Below are 16296 nucleotides of genomic sequence, written 5' to 3'. Positions count from 1 at the left end.
AAGTTTAATCTATAAAGTTTCATAGGGAACTGAACAGAAAGGCGAGCGGACAAGAAGGAATATGCATCCGTGTACTGTAGACTTAGAAACACCCACACATGACACACCCAATTTGACCACCCAATAAAGCTGATGAATAACCAACACCTAACCAACACCAGTCCATTTCCAATACCTGAAGTGGAACAACATGGGGGTAAGATTCTTTTAAAACGTATTCTGAGCATTTAGATGACAGTTAATTAAACTGGTAAAGCTATGTTAACCTACATGTAGAGTATGTTGTAATTACAATAGTCTGTTTATCAAAAGAGTTTGTTTATCTGTTTATCAAAAGATCACATATAGTGTTTGTCAACATATGACTGTATGGAAAGCTTGAAAAACATGCCACTCCCTTTATCTTCAAGTTAGTTTAATGTAACAAGGTTAATCTAATTCTGTTCCATTTATTTTTTGTGTTTCAGTACAAAGAAAATGAAAACGCATTTATTGGCATAAAAGTTACAAAAAAAACAAATTTGAAGATTAAAATTTCAACTCAAAATAATTTAAAAAATGTTCCCAGAAAATTGAAATGCTTAAAGGTTATCAGTAAAATGATTGATCGATTAAAGCAACATTTTAATTTTGGAGATTGTATTTTTTATAAAAAAATTATGTTAGTAAATGATTCAATGGATGTACCATCCAAAGCATCTATTGTAATTTACATCAAAAGTTTTTACGATTATCTTAGTGTAATTTATTACTTGTTGCATTACAATAGATCAAAAAATGAAATGGACAACATTTACATAATTTCTGGGATTTATATTTCTTCAGTTAATATGGAAAACCTCTATATTAAACCTTTGTACAGAATTATGGATCCCAATATTGCGTCTGCTATTAAAACAGGAAGTCTAAAAGTGTCTTTTTGCAAGAATAAAATGGGCAAGACAGAATTTCTCTCATATGCTCAATTAGATAATCTGGTATCAAAGTCACTAGACTTCCGTCAGGCTCTTATATACTTAATCACTGGAAATCAAGATGGACTACTTTTTCATCTGCGTAATGAATTTGATGCAACTGCTTTAGTTGCAGTGTTATTCTCAGAGGTAATCAGAAATCCAGTGATGATAGTTATGAACCTAATTCCAATGAAAATGGACACATTACGCACATGGATGGACTTCCATCAACACCTTCCACCTCTAGCTGGTGGAACCTGGAAAAAAAAAAGTCACCAGGCGTATTGTGATAAATTTACACTAAGACTACACAATTTTTTAAAAAACTTAGTCAAAGGTAAGGAAATCAGAAATTTTGACATAGACATTTCAGACATTATTTTTATTGCTTGATTACATAATCTAGAATATATACTTCCTACAATATAACTATAAAAAAACTTGCTAGAACATAAACTAGAATATGACCTTACGAGAACATAAACTAGAATGTGAACTTACTACAATATTGTCACGGTTTCTTAAGGCAGGAGGAAAGGGCAGAGTCAAAAGCAGGAGACGTAGTCCAGTAGTGTCGTAGAACGGTATATTTATTGCACCGAAAAACCACTCGGCGTAACAAAAGGGCATAGGGTGCGCCCAGAGAACACAGTAAACCCCGAGAAAACAAAAATACGCACGGGGCGCAGCCCGGCAAATACAACATTCCTCTAGCAGGAATCCGCTGGGGGAGAATTGTGCAAAAGCACAGACCGTTCACATACCTGCCCGCTGACGAACAAACAATCCCGCACAGAGACGAACCCAAAGAAACAAACTAAATACCTCCCCACTAATGACAGACAAGAGACAGGTGCGGTCTAGATCAGACAAAAAACAAAGAACACAGAAACATAGATCGGTGGCAGCTAGTAGACCGGCGACGACGACCGCCGAGCGCCGCCCGACCGAGGAGGGGCGCCATCCTCGGTGGATACTGTGACAAATATATACTAGAATATTAACTTACTACAATCTAAACTATAAAAAACTTACTAGAACATAAACTAGAATATTAACTTACTAGAACATAAACTAGAATATGATTTTACTACAATATAAACTATAAAAAAAACTTACTACAACAAACTATAATATGACCTTACGAGAACATAAAATAGAATATGAACTTACTACAATCTAAACTATAAAAAAACTTGCTAGAACATAAACTAGAATATGATCTTACTACAATCTAAACTATAAAAAAACTTACTAGAACATAAACTAGAATATGAACTTACTACAATCTAAACTATAAAAAACTTACTAGAACATAAACTAGAATATGAATTTACTACAATATAAACTATTAAAAAAATTACTAGAATAACAGCTACCGTTATATTGATATCGAATTACAAATATTGGTACCCAAAATTCATCTTCATTGTACCCCATGTTGTTCCACCTCCACTTCCAGGAGGAGCCAGGTGGGGCCACAGAGCAGGTACTGTAGTTGCAGATTCTTCTCCACTGACGTCAATGATACAATGTGATACTGTACCTCAGTTACACTGAATGCATTTCTGCACATCTAGAGGAACTTGTTAAGCATTTACGTAGAGCAAAATGTTCTGTGGGTGTTATGATTGGGGTGATCTGTGTGCCAGCTTCCACTTCCAACAAGTAACACAAGTGCTTTACACATTGCATTGTTTTCAACCATACACATCTTCAGTCTAATCCACCTGTCCAGTTTTACCTGTTGTAAATCCTTTTTATCATAACAAGCTGTCAAAAGGTTCATGACATTTATCTTACACTTTAACAGTTTATATTTTATTATTTTTTATTCATTATGTTTTAACCTCCAGGCTACTCCATCTTCTGCCGCCAACTCTGTCAGTCCACCAGACCCAACAATGCAGTCTCCACACCACTGCAGTAACAGCCATATCTTCACATCACAAAGCTTCAGTACTATCTGAATGTGTTGTAAGTCCTGTACAGCACTCGGTATACAGTACATCACTTTTCAGACAATGTGTTCAGCTGCATTGCTAACCTAACCAACCCCCTCTGATTCTTCTCATTCAGGAAGTACCATCCAGCATCATGTGGCAACCGCAATGTGAATCAAATCAAATAAACTAGAATATACATCCGCACTGACCCGTGAATCCGCACTGACCCATGATCACCACCGACCCGGGCTCTACAGAGGCAGCCTTGGATGCCCAGGCTTTGCACACGTTCAAGGACACAAGATTTTGAAGAATCCCAGTGAGCAAAATGTACTTATTTTTATAAGGATCTCTACAGATTGGTGTCTCACCCGCAGGACGGTTGAGCTAATGTGTGCTAATGCGATTAGCATGAGGTTGTAAGTAACAAGAACATTTCCCAGGACATAGACATATCTGATAGTGGCAATAAGCTTTAACCTCTTACATCTAGACGTTCCGCTAGCGGAACACCTGCTCCAATATCCAATGATGGGCGTGGCGCGAAATACAAACTCCTCTAAAATCCGAAAACTTCCATTTTTCAAACATATGACTATTTTACACCATTTTAAAGACAAGACTCTCGTTAATCTAACCACACTGTCCGATTTCAAAAAGGCTTTACAGCGAAAGCAAAACATTAGATTATGTCAGCAGAGTACCCAGCCAGAAATAATCAGACACCCATTTTTCAAGCTAGCATATAATGTCACATAAACCCAAACCACAGCTAAATGCAGCACTAACCTTTGATGATCTTCATCAGATGACAACCCTAGGACATTATGTTATACAATGCATGCATGTTTTGTTCAATCAAGTTCATATTTACATCAAAAACCAGCTTTTTACATTAGCGAATTTCTCTCATATGCTCAATTAGATAATCTGGTATCAAAGTCACTAGACTTCCGTCAGGCTCTTATATACTTAATCACTGGAAATCAAGATGGACTACTTTTTCATCTGCGTAATGAATTTGATGCAACTGCTTTAGTTGCAGTGTTATTCTCAGAGGTAATCAGAAATCCAGTGATGATAGTTATGAACCTAATTCCAATGAAAATGGACACATTACGCACATGGATGGACTTCCATCAACACCTTCCACCTCTAGCTGGTGGAACCTGGAAAAAAAAAGTCACCAGGCGTATTGTGATAAATTTACACTAAGACTACACAATTTTTTAAAAACTTAGTCAAAGGTAAGGAAATCAGAAATTTTGACATAGACATTTCAGACATTATTTTTATTGCTTGATTACATAATCTAGAATATATACTTCCTACAATATAACTATAAAAAAACTTGCTAGAACATAAACTAGAATATGACCTTACGAGAACATAAACTAGAATGTGAACTTACTACAATATTGTCACGGTTTCTTAAGGCAGGAGGAAAGGGCAGAGTCAAAAGCAGGAGACGTAGTCCAGTAGTGTCGTAGAACGGTATATTTATTGCACCGAAAAACCACTCGGCGTAACAAAAGGGCATAGGGTGCGCCCAGAGAACACAGTAAACCCCGAGAAAACAAAAATACGCACGGGGCGCAGCCCGGCAAATACAACATTCCTCTAGCAGGAATCCGCTGGGGGAGAATTGTGCAAAAGCACAGACCGTTCACATACCTGCCCGCTGACGCACAGAGACGAACCCTAAGAAACAAACTAAATACCTCCCCACTAATGACAGACAAGAGACAGGTGCGGTCTAGATCAGACAAAAAACAAAGAAACATAGATCGGTGGCAGCTAGTAGACCGGCGACGACGACCGCCGAGCGCCGCCCGACCGTGTAGGGGCGCCATCCTCGGTGGATACTGTGACAAATATATACTAGAATATTAACTTACTACAATCTAAACTATAAAAAACTTACTAGAACATAAACTAGAATATTAACTTACTAGAACATAAACTAGAATATGATTTTACTACAATATAAACTATAAAAAAAACTTACTACAACAAACTATAATATGACCTTACGAGAACATAAAATAGAATATGAACTTACTACAATCTAAACTATAAAAAAACTTGCTAGAACATAAACTAGAATATGATCTTACTACAATCTAAACTATAAAAAAACTTACTAGAACACAAACTAGAATATGAACTTACTACAATATAAACTATAAAAAAAATTACTAGAACATAAACTAGAATATGAATTTACTACAATATAAACTATAAAAAACTTACTAGAATAACAGCTACCGTTATATTGATATCGAATTACAAATATTGGTACCCAAAATTCATCTTCATTGTACCCCATGTTGTTCCACCTCCACTTCCAGGAGGAGCCAGGTGGGGCCACAGAGCAGGTACTGTAGTTGCAGATTCTTCTCCACTGACGTCAATGATACAATGTGATACTGTACCTCAGTTACACTGAATGCATTTCTGCACATCTAGAGGAACTTGTTAAGCATTTACATAGAGCAAAATGTTCTGTGGGTGTTATGATTGGGGTGATCTGTGTGCCAGCTTCCACTTCCAACAAGTAACACAAGTGCTTTACACATTGCATTGTTTTCAACCATACACATCTTCAGTCTAATCCACCTGTCCAGTTTTACCTGTTGTAAATCCTTTTTATCATAACAAGCTGTCAAAAGGTTCATGACATTTATCTTACACTTTAACAGTTTATATTTTATTATTTTTTTATTCATTATGTTTTAACCTCCAGGCTACTCCATCTTCTGCCGCCAACTCTGTCAGTCCACCAGACCCAACAATGCAGTCTCCACACCACTGCAGTAACAGCCATATCTTCACATCACAAAGCTTCAGTACTATCTGAATGTGTTGTAAGTCCTGTACAGCACTCGGTATACAGTACATCACTTTTCAGACAATGTGTTCAGCTGCATTGCTAACCTAACCAACCCCCTCTGATTCTTCTCATTCAGGAAGTACCATCCAGCATCATGTGGCAACCGCAATGTGAATCAAATCAAATAAACTAGAATATACATCCGCACTGACCCATGATCACCACCGACCCGGGCTCTATAGAGGCAGCCTTGGATGCCCAGGCTTTGCACACGTTCAAGGACACAAGATTTTGAAGAATCCCAGTGAGCAAAATGTACTTATTTTTATAAGGATCTCTACAGATTGGTGTCTCACCCGCGGGACGGTTGAGCTAATGTGTGCTAATGCGATTAGCATGAGGTTGTAAGTAACAAGAACATTTCCCAGGACATAGACATATCTGATAGTGGCAATAAGCTTTAACCTCTTAGATCTAGACGTTCCGCTAGCGGAACACCTGCTCCAATATCCAATGATGGGCGTGGCGCGAAATACAAACTCCTCTAAAATCCGAAAACTTCCATTTTTCAAACATATGACTATTTTACACCATTTTAAAGACAAGACTCTCGTTAATCTAACCACACTGTCCGATTTCAAAAAGGCTTTACAGCGAAAGCAAAACATTAGATTATGTCAGCAGAGTACCCAGCCAGAAATAATCAGACACCCATTTTTCAAGCTAGCATATAATGTCACATAAACCCAAACCACAGCTAAATGCAGCACTAACCTTTGATGATCTTCATCAGATGACAACCCTAGGACATTATGTTATACAATGCATGCATGTTTTGTTCAATCAAGTTCATATTTACATCAAAAACCAGCTTTTTACATTAGCATGTGACGTTCAGAACTAGCATACCCCCGCAAACATCCGGTGAATTTACTAAATTACTCACGATAAACGTTCACAAAAAACATAACAATTATTTTAAGAATTATAGATACAGAACTCCTCTATGCACTCGATATGTCCGATTTTAAAATAGCTTTTCGGTGAAAGCACATTTTGCAATATTCTCAGTAGATAGCCCAGCCATCACGGCTAGCCATTTAGACACCGACCAAGTTTAGCCCTGACCAAACTCCGATTTACTATTACAAAAGTTTGATTACCTTTGTTGTCTTCGTCAGAATGCACTCCCAGGACTGCTACTTCAATAACAAATGTTGGTTTGGTCTAAAATAATCCATCGTTATATCCAAATAACGGCGTTTTGTTCGTGCGTTCAAGACACTATCCGAAGTGTAAATAAGGGTCACGAGCATGGCGCAATTCGTGACAAAAGATTTCTAAATATTCCATTACCGTACTTCGAAGCATGTCAACCGCTGTTTAAAATCAATTTTTATGCCATTTTTCTCGTAAAAAAGCGATAATATTCTGACCGGGAATCTGCGTTTAGGTAAACAGACAAAAGAAAACAAAGCATTCGGTCGACGCGGGCACGAGCCTGAGTCTCACAGTACTGTAACCAGCCACTACCCAAACGCGCTACTTTTTTTCAACCAGAGCCTGCAAAGCCACGATTCAGCTTTTTGCCGCCTTCTGACAGCCCATGGGAGCCTTAGGAAGTGTCACGTATCAGCAGAGATCGTCTGTAATGGATAGAGATAATCAAGAAGGGCAAGAAATTGTCAGACAGGCCACTTCCTGCATGGAATCTTCTCAGGTTTTGGCCTGCCAAATGAGTTCTGTTATACTCACAGACACCATTCAAACAGTTTTAGAAACTTTGGAGTGTTTTCTATCCAAAGCTAATAATTATATGCATATTCTAGTTTCTGGGCAGGAGTAATAATCAGATTAAATCGGGTACGTTTTTTTATCCGGCTGTGAAAATACTGCCCCCTAGCCAAAACAGGTTAATTCTTGTTACTCTAACTGCACTGTCCAAATTGCAGTAGCTATTACAGTGAAAGAATACCATGCTATTGTTTGAGGAGAGTGCACAGTTATGAACTTGAAAAGTTATTAATAATCCAATTCGGCACATTTGGGCAGTCTTGATACAAAATGTTGATCAGGAATACAATGGTTCATTGGATCAGTCTAAAACTTTGCACATACACTGCTGCCGTCTAGTGGCAAAAATCACAAATTGCGCCTGGGCAAGAATAATACATTGTGGCCTTTCTCTTGCATTTCAAAGATGATAGTACAAAAACAATACAAAAAAATGTAGTTTTTTTCTTTATCTTTTACCAGATCTAATGTGTTATATTCTCCTACGTTAATTTCACATTTCCACAAACTTCAGTGTTTCCTTTCAAATGGTATCAAGAATATGCAGTTTAATTTTGGTATGTCATTTTAGGTGAAAATTGAAAAAAAGGGTGGATCCTTAAGCGATTTCAAACATCTTTTCAACCAAAAATATGTATTTTCGACATCTTTTACTCACAGTAATGGCCTCCCAAGACCCCCACACAGATGACTCTCAGCACACCAGACCGCAGGGACCGATAAGATGTGATTGGATGTTCAGCAGGATGTGGACCTCGCCACGTCATCTGGCCACAGAAGATAAAGGCTAATGGATCTGACAGAGATAGTGATTTGTTTGGATTTGATTTGATGTAATATTCTACATTAAAAAAGAGACAAACATACAGAATAACTTATTTAACCAAACACAACTGTTTTTCTAATACATGGAATGATGTGATTGATTAGTCAAGGAGGTACAATACACCAAAAAAATATGAATACAAGGAATGACTAGACAAGTCAAAGTACAGTATAGGGAATACATTGACCAGTAAATACACTATACTGACTTGCACTTTCAACATGAGATAGTCATTTGTTTTTTATCAATTGAAAACTCCAGTCATTGATTTAACCTCAATATGGCCTTCAATGGAAAAGCGTAGTAAATGATCATTGATTTAGTGCTAGAGTGTATTCAGAATATGGCCATTCTGACATTCAATATAAAATACCTCAGACAAGACCGAAAAAGTGTCTGGAGCGATCCGTCAGGGTAAGAGTGAGAACAGGTCCACATGTCAAAATGGGGGAAATCTTAGCAAATGGCTTAATGGTTATTCATGAGAATCAAATGTATGTGTGTGTGTGAGAGAGAGAGTGTGTGTGTGTTTGTGGGGGGGGGGGGGTGTTGCAGTGTGTCTGCAGGCGTGTGTGCATGTGTTTTCCTGTGATATAATTGTCGTTTTCTTCATCCAGTGTCTTCCGTGGAATCACCTCAGCATGTCACGCCCTGTTTCCCCTAGAGTACAACGACAGACCTTCACATAGAAAGAGAAAGAGAGAGAAAGAGAGACAGAGAACTGGGAGAGAAAGGGAGGATAGAAGAAAGAACAAATGATTACCCCAGTTTAAATATTTCATCAGCGATTCATGGCTACACATCCTGTGTGTGTGTGTGCGCTGGATGGGAGGGGGGGGGGGGGGGGGGCATATGCTACAGTTCATGATATCTGCATTAATGCCTACTCTATAATTCAAATGTGAAGATGCAAAGAAGAAGCCATAACACATGCACGTACACACACAAATTATTATTCTGTACCTACAGGTGACATAATATTTCCCCAATACCAACCGTCAGCTTACCAAGTCACATACTATGCCTATAAATCAAGCAATTTTGAAGCCAAATGAATTTGATTTGAGAATGGACTATTTATTTAACCTTCCACTGGCATAGAGTTACTGAAATGAATACAGGTGATACCTCACATACACCATACCAGAGCAATAAAAAATGTAATGTACAGTGAGTATACAAAACTTTAACGTCTTTGGGGTAGGGGGTAGTATTTTCAGGTCCGGAAGTAAACTGTGCCCAGAGTAAACTGCCTGCTACTCAAGCCCAGAAGCTAGGATATGCATATTATTAGTAGATTTGGATAGAAAACACTCTGAAGTTTCTAAAACTGTTTGAACGATGTCAGTGAGTATAACAGAACTCATATGGCAGGCAAAAACCTGAGAAAAATCCAACCAGGAAGTGGGAAATCTGAGGTTTGTAGTTTTTCAAGTGATTGCCAATCCAATATACAGTGTCTGTGGGGTCATGTTGCACTTCCTAAGGCTTCCACTAGATGTCAACAGTCTTTAGAACGTTGTTGCAGGCTTCTACTGTGAATGGGGAGAGAAAAAGAGTTATTGGAATCATGTGTCTGGAAAAAAGCCATGAGCTCAGTCACACCCGTGCGGCCGAGAGAGCGAGCTGAGTTCCTTTACATTTCTGAAGACAAAGGAATTGTCCGGTTGGAATATTATTGAAGATTTATGATAAAAAACATCCTAAAGATTGATTCTATACATCATTTGACATGTTTCTACAAACTGTAAAGCAACTTTTTTGACTTTTCCTCTGGACCCAGTGCATGCGGCTACTGCATTTGGAATAGTGAACTGAACGCGCAAACAAAAAGGAGGTATTTGGACATAAATATTGACTTTATTGTAACAAAACAAACATTTATTGTGGAACTGGGATTCCTGGGAGTGCATTCTGATGAAGATCAAAGGTAAGTGAATATTTATCATGCTATTTCTGAGTTTTGTTGACTCCACAACATGGCGGGTATCTGTATGGCTTGTTTTGGTGACTGTGCGCTGTATTCAGATTATTGCAAAGTGTGCTTTTGCCGTAAAGCTTTTTTGAAATCTGACACAGCGGTTGCATTAACCTCTTACATCTAGACGTTCCGCTAGCGGAACACCGCTCCAATATCCAATGATAGGGCGTGGCGCGAAATACAAACTCCTCGAAAATCCAGAAACTTCCATTTTTCAAACATATGACTATTTTACACCATTTTAAAGACAAGACTCTCCTTTATCTAACCACACTGTCCGATTTCAAAAAGGCTTTACAACGAAAGCAAAACATTAGATTATGTCAGGAGAGTACCCAGCCAGAAATAATCAGACACCCATTTTTCAAGCTAGCATATAATGTCACAAAAAACAAAACCACAGCTAAATGCAGCACTAATCTTTGATGATCTTCATCAGATGACACTCCTAGGACATTATGGTATACAATACATGCATTTTTTGTTCAATTAAGTTCATATTTATATCAAAAACCAGCTTTTACATTAGCATGTGACGTTCAGAACTAGCATTCCCACCGAACACTTCCGGTGAATTTACTAAATTACTCACGATAAACGTTCATAAAAAACATAACAATTATTTTAAGAATTATAGATACAGAACTCCTTTATGCAATCGCGGTGTCCGATTTTAAAATAGCTTTTCGGTGAAAGCACATTTTGCAATATTCTGAGTAGATAGCCCGGCCATCACAGGCTTTTTTCATAGGTTGGAGGCTAATGTTTTGCAGTTTTTTTATATGATAACTGATGATCAATGTGCCCCACCCATCGGTAATGTCACGGTTGTCGTATGGATTAGACCAAAACGCAGCGGGAATATGTATACTCATCTTTTTATTTTGAAGAAGGAAAAACAACTAAATACATATACAAAAAAAGAACAAAACGAAACAGTCCTGTCAGGTGCAACAAACACTAAAACAAGGAACAACTACCCACAAAAAATCCCATAGAAAAACACCCCTCTTAAATAGGACCTTCAATTAGAAGCAACTAGGAGCAGCTGCTTCCAATTGAAGGTCAACCCCATTAACTAAACATAGAACTAGACATACTAGATAAACAGAAATATACTAACATAGAACATAGCCCAACAAACCCCGAAACACTCTAAACAAACACACCCCTGCCACGTCCTGACCAAACTACAATAACAAATAACCCCTTATACTGGACGTGACAGTACTCTCCTCTCTCCCCCCCCCCCCCTCCCCCCCTGAAGGTGCAGACCCTGGATGCACCTTACACAAAAATAAACACACACAAAAAAAATCTTAACTAAAGGGAGGGGAGGGAGGGTGGCCACCATCACCGACGGTTCTTGTGCTACACCCCCCCCCCCTCCCCAACCTCCTACTACGGAGGTGGGTCAGGCTCCGGCCTTACTCCAACCTAACCTGTCCACCCCCGCTAAATACTTATTAAATTTTACCCCTCCCGAAGTCTCTGCGCTATGGCGCATCGCTGGAGACATCGGGCTGAAGGACGACTCTGGCTGCGCCGGCTCCGGACTGTGGGCCGTCTCCCTCTCGGCTCCGGACTGTGGGCCGTCTCCCTCTCGGCTCCGGACTGTGGGCCGTCTCCCTCTCGGCTCCGGACTGTGGGCCGTCTCCCTCTCGGCTCCGGACTGTGGGCCGTCTCCCTCTCGGCTCCGGACTGTGGGCCGTCTCCCTCTCGGCTCCGGACTGTGGGCCGTCTCCCTCTCGGCTCCGGACTGTGGGCCGTCTCCCTCTTGGCTCCGGACTGTGGGCCGTCTCCCTCTCGGCTCCGGACTGTGGGCCGTCTCCCTCTCGGCTCCGGACTGTGGGCCGTCTCACAGTTAGTTTTCAACACTGGAGAATTTGTACAATCGTTGCTGTCTGTCTCTGACATTTGCAACATTATTTCAACATTCAAATTCGATCTCCAGCTGTCGGGATGAGATAGACATGCAGGCAGCTTTTCTCAACCAGTCGAAATCATGAATCAGCATCATTTTTATGGATATATACACAAATAATTATCAATCGAAAACGTAAAATATTTATGAAGTGCACCTAGTTTGCTGTCTTTCCAGCTTCAGTTTGAAGTGATTGTGTTAGTTGTGTTGTTGGCTAGCTCTTCTGAACAACAGTGTCCTGTCGAGAGAGCACATTTTCTATGCCAGTTAAAATCGTGCATCATTAGCTCATTGTTATAGATGTATCCAAATAAATGTAAATAGAAAACATCTTAAACAAATGCAAATACTTTGCTGTTATTCTGGCTGCACTTTTTGACATGACTGTAAGTTAGCCACAGTTGGCTAGCTAGCAAGCAAGGGATAAGAACGTTTCCAGCCAGTATGGCAATGGAACATTTAAAAAGAACGACTGGGTCACATCGTAAACTTCTGACTTCAACTGTATATCCTCCAAACACTCACTTCTTTGGCGTCATCACTTAACTATGTTGTTATTCCTGTTTGAAGAGAGGGGAGAGATCCTGGAGATTGAAGTTGTTGTTTAACTTATTTTAATGCCTAATGTTTGCCATCTTTCATTGTGAAGTGTGTTGCGATTTTACAAATGCACATGAAATAAAGTTTAATCTATAAAGTTTCATAGGGAACTGAACAGAAAGGCGAGCGGACAAGAAGGAATATGCATCCGTGTACTGTAGACTTAGAAACACCCACACATGACACACCCAATTTGACCACCCAATAAAGCTGATGAATAACCAACACCTAACCAACACCAGTCCATTTCCAATACCTGAAGTGGAACAACATGGGGGTAAGATTCTTTTAAAACGTATTCTGAGCATTTAGATGACAGTTAATTAAACTGGTAAAGCTATGTTAACCTACATGTAGAGTATGTTGTAATTACAATAGTCTGTTTATCAAAAGAGTTTGTTTATCTGTTTATCAAAAGATCACATATAGTGTTTGTCAACATATGACTGTATGGAAAGCTTGAAAAACATGCCACTCCCTTTATCTTCAAGTTAGTTTAATGTAACAAGGTTAATCTAATTCTGTTCCATTTATTTTTTGTGTTTCAGTACAAAGAAAATGAAAACGCATTTATTGGCATAAAAGTTACAAAAAAAACAAATTTGAAGATTAAAATTTCATCTCGAAATAATTTAAAAAATGTTCCCAGAAAATTGAAATGCTTAAAGCTTATCAGTAAAATGATTTATCGATTAAAGCAACATTTTAATTTTGGAGATTGTATTTTTTATAAAAAAATTATGTTAGTAAATGATTCAATGGATGTACCATCCAAAGCATCTATTGTAATTTACATCAAAAGTTTTTACGATTATCTTAGTGTAATTTATTATTACTTGTTGCATTACAATAGATCAAAAAATGAAATGGACAACATTTACATAATTTCTGGGATTTATATTTCTTCAGTTAATATGGAAAACCTCTATATTAAACCTTTGTACAGAATTATGGATCCCAATATTGCGTCTGCTATTAAAACAGGAAGTCTAAAAGTGTCTTTTTGCAAGAATAAAATGGGCAAGACAGAATTTCTCTCATATGCTCAATTAGATAATCTGGTATCAAAGTCACTAGACTTCCGTCAGGCTCTTATATACTTAATCACTGGAAATCCAGATGGACTACTTTTTCATCTGCGTAATGAATTTGATGCAACTGCTTTAGTTGCAGTGTTATTCTCAGAGGTAATCAGAAATCCAGTGATAGTTATGAACCTAATTCCAATGAAAATGGACACATTACGCACATGGATGGACTTCCATCAACACCTTCCACCTCTAGCTGGTGGAACCTGGAAAAAAAAAAGTCACCAGGCGTATTGTGATAAATTTACACTAAGACTACACAATTTTTTTAAAAACTTAGTCAAAGGTAAGGAAATCAGAAATTTTGACATAGACATTTCAGACATAGACATTATTTTTATTGCTTGATTACATAATCTAGAATATATACTTCCTACAATATAACTATAAAAAAACTTGCTAGAACATAAACTAGAATATGACCTTACGAGAACATAAACTAGAATGTGAACTTACTACAATATTGTCACGGTTTCTTAAGGCAGGAGGAAAGGGCAGAGTCAAAAGCAGGAGACGTAGTCCAGTAGTGTCGTAGAACGGTATATTTATTGCACCGAAAAACCACTCGGCGTAACAAAAGGGCATAGGGTGCGCCCAGAGAACACAGTAAACCCCGAGAAAACAAAAATACGCACGGGGCGCAGCCCGGCAAATACAACATTCCTCTAGCAGGAATCCGCTGGGGGAGAATTGTGCAAAAGCACAGACCGTTCACATACCTGCCCGCTGACGCACAGAGACGAACCCTAAGAAACAAACTAAATACCTCCCCACTAATGACAGACAAGAGACAGGTGCGGTCTAGATCAGACAAAAAACAAAGAAACATAGATCGGTGGCAGCTAGTAGACCTGCGACGACGACCGCCGAGCGCCGCCCGACCGAGGAGGGGCGCCATCCTCGGTGGATACTGTGACAAATATATACTAGAATATTAACTTACTACAATCTAAACTATAAAAAACTTACTAGAACATAAACTAGAATATTAACTTACTAGAACATAAACTAGAATATGATTTTACTACAATATAAACTATAAAAAAAACTTACTACAACAAACTATAATATGACCTTACGAGAACATAAAATAGAATATGAACTTACTACAATCTAAACTATAAAAAAACTTGCTAGAACATAAACTAGAATATGATCTTACTACAATCTAAACTATAAAAAAAACTTACTAGAACATAAACTAGAATATGAACTTACTACAATCTAAACTATAAAAAACTTACTAGAACATAAACTAGAATATGAATTTACTACAATATAAACTATAAAAAAAATTACTAGAATAACAGCTACCGTTATATTGATATCGAATTACAAATATTGGTACCCAAAATTCATCTTCATTGTACCCCATGTTGTTCCACCTCCACTTCCAGGAGGAGCCAGGTGGGGCCACAGAGCAGGTACTGTAGTTGCAGATTCTTCTCCACTGACGTCAATGATACAATGTGATACTGTACCTCAGTTACACTGAATGCATTTCTGCACATCTAGAGGAACTTGTTAAGCATTTACGTAGAGCAAAATGTTCTGTGGGTGTTATGATTGGGGTGATCTGTGTGCCAGCTTCCACTTCCAACAAGTAACACAAGTGCTTTACACATTGCATTGTTTTCAACCATACACATCTTCAGTCTAATCCACCTGTCCAGTTTTACCTGTTGTAAATCCTTTTTATCATAACAAGCTGTCAAAAGGTTCATGACATTTATCTTACACTTTAACCGTTTATATTTTATTATTTTTTATTCATTATGTTTTAACCTCCAGGCTACTCCATCTTCTGCCGCCAACTCTGTCAGTCCACCAGACCCAACAATGCAGTCTCCACACCACTGCAGTAACAGCCATATCTTCACATCACAAAGCTTCAGTACTATCTGAATGTGTTGTAAGTCCTGTACAGCACTCGGTATACAGTACATCACTTTTCAGACAATGTGTTCAGCTGCATTGCTAACCTAACCAACCCCCTCTGATTCTTCTCATTCAGGAAGTACCATCCAGCATCATGTGGCAACCGCAATGTGAATCAAATCAAATAAACTAGAATATACATCCGCACTGACCCGTGAATCCGCACTGACCCATGATCACCACCGACCCGGGCTCTACAGAGGCAGCCTTGGATGCCCAGGCTTTGCACACGTTCAAGGACACAAGATTTTGAAGAATCCCAGTGAGCAAAATGTACTTATTTTTATAAGGATCTCTACAGATTGGTGTCTCACCCGCGGGACGGTTGAGCTAATGTGTGCTAATGCGATTAGCATGAGGTTGTAAGTAACAAGAACATTTCCCAGGACATAGACATATCTGATAGTGGC

The 16296-nt window shown here is 38.6% G+C and overlaps 1 long non-coding RNA gene across 1 annotated transcript; it reads left to right on the top strand.

Moving 5' to 3' along the window:
• The first annotated feature begins 122 nt into the window (after positions 1-122).
• Positions 123-15888, top strand: LOC145861363 (uncharacterized). Its single transcript, XR_014381113.1, has 5 exons — positions 123-196; positions 468-2445; positions 2813-3232; positions 8190-10285; positions 15740-15888. It is a non-coding gene; the product is annotated as an uncharacterized LOC145861363 (long non-coding RNA).
• Positions 15889-16296: the final 408 nt, after the last annotated feature.

Source organism: Salmo salar, chromosome 17 (assembly GCF_965601325.2).
Source record: "Salmo salar chromosome 17, fSalSal1, whole genome shotgun sequence".
Classification (NCBI taxonomy): Eukaryota; Metazoa; Chordata; class Actinopteri; order Salmoniformes; family Salmonidae; genus Salmo; species Salmo salar.
Note: the sequence above shows the minus strand (reverse complement) of the source record. Positions and strands in the feature narration are given on the sequence as shown.